The sequence below is a fragment of the Berghia stephanieae genome, chromosome 14 (assembly GCF_034508935.2).
Source record: "Berghia stephanieae isolate SIO BIC M18660-M18661 chromosome 14, UCSD_Bste_1.3, whole genome shotgun sequence".
NCBI classification, from domain to species: domain Eukaryota; kingdom Metazoa; phylum Mollusca; class Gastropoda; order Nudibranchia; family Aeolidiidae; genus Berghia; species Berghia stephanieae.
The window spans coordinates 28,079,110-28,084,109 of record NC_088373.1 but is presented as its reverse complement, the minus strand read 5'-3'; the positions used below and the strand labels follow the sequence as shown (position 1 = coordinate 28,084,109).

The 5,000-nt window shown below is 32.2% G+C and overlaps 1 protein-coding gene and 1 non-coding gene across 2 annotated transcripts in view; one reads left to right on the top strand and one right to left on the bottom strand.

Annotated features, from left to right (window-relative positions):
• LOC144959558 (uncharacterized) overlaps window positions 1-5,000 on the bottom strand; it is a 32,324-nt gene that overhangs the window by 12,754 nt on the left and 14,570 nt on the right. The window lies entirely within an intron of this gene.
• LOC144960212 (U4 spliceosomal RNA) lies at window positions 3,114-3,252 on the top strand. Its single transcript, XR_013642799.1, has one exon. It is a non-coding gene; the product is annotated as a U4 spliceosomal RNA (small nuclear RNA).

Genomic DNA, 5,000 nt, shown 5'->3' with positions numbered 1-5,000 from the left:
GAGATTATTAAATAAGTAAGTAAATTAGTAAACAAATAAGTAAGTATGTATGTATGTATTAATAAATAAGTATTAATATTAAATAATTAATAAGTAAGTAAACAAATTAGCAAGTAAGTAAGTAAATAAATTCGTAAGTACGTAAATAAATTAGTTTGTCAGTAAGTAAGTAAGTAAGTAAGTAAGTAAAGAAATAAGTAAGTAAGTAGATTAGTAATTAAGTAAGTAAGTACTTAAGTAACCATCCTTACTTAACCCTCTCCTCACCTGCCATAGGAAAATCGTCACATTCGTTACGATACAACCAACAATTTTCTCATTTTGATTTCTTTTGTTCATCACAAAACAAGAGATTTGTTATAGCTATAAAACTTGACACTGTGTTGTAGAGCTCATTCTGATCAATAATATAATGTATAGAATGTACTTATTGCTTTTCTGTTTGGGTAAGAAAAATCTATTTTTGGGTTGGGTGGGTGTGACGCTAACCCTCTCCTTACCAACTATAGGACAAACGTCACATTCGTTACGATACAACCAATATTTTTCTTATTCAAATTTCTCTTGTACATCATAAAATTTAAAGAAAATGGACAGTGTGTTGTAGAGCAGGTTTTGCTAAAAGATATTATTTATCTCAAGAACTTACAGCTATTGTGATATATTGTGATAAAAAATATATTTTTGTGTTAGTTGGGTGTGAAGTTTTGGAGAAAGTTCTAAAAATGGCTGGTAATGAGAGAGTTAAGGGGGAAATTCTGAAATGGCTGGTAAGGAGAGAGTTAAGGGGGAAATTCTGAAATGGCTGGAAAGGAGAGAGTTAAGGGGGAAATTCTGAAATGGCTGGTAAGGAGAGAGTTAAGGGGGAAATTCTGAAATGGCTGGGAAGGAGAGAGTTAAAACAGGTTCACCCAGACATAATACCGATTACAAGAGATAGGTCACAATTATGTTACCATGCAGCGACGTGCACATAATATCATTAGCAGATCTGATCGATAAGCGGACGCAGGTAACATGGGCTTGAGTTAACATTATTGTAATAAACAATATTTTTGCGTTGGTTTGAGAGTACCCCGTGTGGTGTCCGGGGTCCCTCAACTGAGAGGGTCAAGAATAGCCCAACGCCAAGCCAGCGTGTCGTAAAAGGCCACTAATGGTGTGTGACTCCCCCATTTTTGAGTCATCTGGTCCTCCGGGTTGAGGGTTGTCGAAGGGTTAACATCCCTTCCGTAAAACTCAAACCGTTATAGAAACGCAGACAGACAAACCAAATCCTTTTTTTAGCTTGGGCGACAGAAGAGTTTCTGGAATTACAGAAGCTGATATACAGAGAAGTGGTAAGACCTGGAATGAGATAAAAAAAAAAAGTTAGCTCGGGATAGAGAAGGATGGAAACTGTTTGTCTGTGGCCTATACCCTGACATAAAGAAGATAGAAGAGAAAAGAGAAAAAAGAAGAAGATAGAAGAAGAAAGAAAAAAGAAGAGGAGAAAAAGAAGAAGAAGGGTGAAAAAGGCAATGATGATGACGATGAGAGTAGATATTTTCATTTCTGGGATGATCGAAGGAAACAGAGCTAGAAGAAGACAAAGAATGCCATATCTAAATAACCTAAGAATGGCCAAATGTGATTTAAAAAGCAACATAGATTTCATGCGCACCGCAGAGGATCGTGATTCGTGGAGACAGCTGACCGGCAACGTGCTCAAGAGCACAAGCCACGGTGGATGATGATTTTCATTTCAACAATGAGCCCATAATAATAGGGATCATAAAAAGTGCGACGTCACAGCTGCTGCCTTGCAACATGTCTTTTGGTTCCACACTCGACAGAAGAAATCAAGCTGTAGTCTTTACTACGAGCATAGTTGCTTTAAAATAAAATCAAATTGATCGAATTTTTCTTTTCTGAGATGGTTCAATGAATTGCACCTAATTGTCGACATCGCTTGGAGAGGGAGGCCTGTCTGTTTGTGACGTCATGACTTTGGAAACCTATTTAGATTTGAGCTGTCAGACCTTACTGTCGTATTCTGAAGAAAAAAAAGACGCTTTTATAATTTTGGTAAGAAAACTCGTCATTCAAATTAATAATAAGGATAATAATAATAATAATAATAATAATAATAATAATAATAATAATATAATATAATAATAATATATAATATAATAATATAATAATAATAATAATAATAATAATAATAATAATAATAATAAATAATAATAATAATAATAATAATAATAATAATAATAATAGTAATAATAATGATGATAATAATAATAATAATGATAATAATAATAATAATAATAATAATAAATAATAAACAATAATAATAATAATAATAATAATAATAATAATAATAATAATAATAATAATAATAATAATAATAATATAATAATAGTAATAATAATAATAATAATAATAATAATAATAATAATAATAATAATAATAATAATAATAATAATAATATGATAATAATAGTAATAATAATGATAATAATAATAATAATTATGATAATAATAATAATAAACAATAATAATAATAATAATAATAATAATAATAATAATAATAATAATAATAATAATAATAATAATAATAATAATAATAATAATAATAATAATAATAATAATAAACAATAATAATACCTATAGTAACCCATTACCAGCATTTATTTCGTATTTATTTGTAATTTGTTTATGAAAAGTTTAAGTGCGAATTATGTTTTCCATTATATTTAGCTACGAACTTATTTTCATAATCTAGGTTATCAGTAGGTGGGCTATTGTGACTTTTGCAATCCACTCGTCGATCTTTACCTACAAGATGAATATAAAATTTACCTTCAATCAACTTCAAGTAACATTTTGGGTTATCTCCCTTTGATTTTAGGAATTTTAGCTTTTGGACCGTATTTTATCAAATTTGTGTGATATCCCGACAAATATAATTAAAATTCATATAGCTTTATATTTTTACTTTTTCTTTCAATTGCTTAAACAATAAATTTAGATCATAATGATATAAGGATACATGAAAATACAGTTTATTGTCCTCAAATTGTTTAAGCGACATAATTCAATACTGATTTATGTGTCCAACTACCGGATGCTAGCTTTGCGCAGTGGCGGTACCATAGCCAATGAGGTTTTACCGAGGCGTGGTTATTGCTAGTTGAAAACTAATCCCAATACCCCGCACAGACGACCTTCACCGGTCGGCTAGTGCAATTTTTTACAGCTCTTACGGGAGCTAATATTTCTGAATATTTTTAGGATACCTCCTCTATTGGGCAATTTAAGTTCTTCATAAACCCCCACTGCCCTACCTACGTGGTATGCTAGCCTACTATAGGCTAATCTAGGCCTAACATCGGATCTTAGGCTTGATTTTATTATTTCTTCACCCTGTTACCCCGCTCATGTATCAATTTTAACCCACCATCTTTACCGCTATAGAATGAACGAAATTTACATCTCGGCTGTTTGTTGTTGTTTTTCACCAGCCATGATTCTATGCTAAGTTCTCACTAAATTGTCTCAATCAGACTATGAACGTTCAAGGTTACACGTAGTTTTATGGTGAGTTATATCCGTCTGGCGCATGTTGTAACTATTTTAGCTAAACGCGCAACACCAATAAGTTCGGGGCTACGTGTCCTTATTTGCAGGTCTGATAACCAAATACAATTACGGGCTTGATCTAACATTGTTGTGATCGACGATATATTGCGTTGGTTTCATAGTATGTCCACTACAACAAAGAGTCCATGATGATTTAGGTTATCAGACCTGCAATTGGCCACGCGTCTGTTTGGGGCTGAAACAAATACTGAAAATTTACTCTTTACGTCTATATTATTTTGCAGGCACTTCATGAAGTCCCTGGCTTGAGAGTTATGTATTTGCCAAGACGAGTGTCAGTTTAATCGATTGATATTTGACGGACGAGTTTTCTGGCCAAAATTAAAAAAAAAAAAGAAAAAAAGAAAAAAAAAAGACAACTAAAAAACAAAACAAAAACAAACCCAAACAACAAACAAAGCAAAGAAAACGAAAAAACAAAACAAAAACAAGAAAACAAAAAACAAGAAACATAACAAAACAAAACAAACGAACCAGCCAAGAAGTAGAAAAAACAAAGTATGTAAAAGCTGTTGCCGGCTCATTTTTTTCATTGAGAGGAAAAGTAATCGCTGTTAAAGGTCTCCTTAGAAGATAAGATTATTTGGTATTCATTTACATTTATTTTACTCTACAGCTAAAATCGATGCAGAAGTGTATCTAAGTAATTATTTTGATCGGATAGGCGCTTCATAAACACACAGATGTTCAGTCACACACCTCTTGAGAAGAAGAACAGAACTGGCAGGACTGAAATGAAGGATCGATACTGCTGTGCTAGTGAAAACAACAGTCTCCCGATTGCTTATGAAATTATAGCTGGCATGGGAGTGCTATCTTTTTGACCAAAATATTATTCCGTTTTCACACAGTCTGTGCTGTTAAGTAATGATTAATAATCGGTAATTCATCTACAGTTCATCTGTCAACGATAATTAATAACTAATTATCTTGTGTAATATGGATAGATGAAAAAAAAAAAAGATGACAAAGGGAGATAATTTACTTATTAGCTGGAAATGACGATGATTGATTAGGCTAATAAAGAGTAAACGAACCAAAATCATCAGCTGGCATTATTAATCTTCCACTGCGTAGGTCGACTTTACTTTATTCGGCATCGAGCACGAAAGTTTTCAAAAGTGATTAACAATAACGATACGAGGACATGGACTGCAATGGAGCTCTTGTCGCTTCCTCGTTATTATTTATTTTTAAAAATATTTAAGAGAAAGTGGCTGGACTGCAGTTATAACATGAAAAGAAGGGGAAAAGTGTTTATATTGGTGTGAAAATGTCAGTAATGGCAAGGAAAGGGTTAAACTCGGTTTTTATGTTATCTAATGTTAAATGTGCTACACCCTGACAAATGCCGTT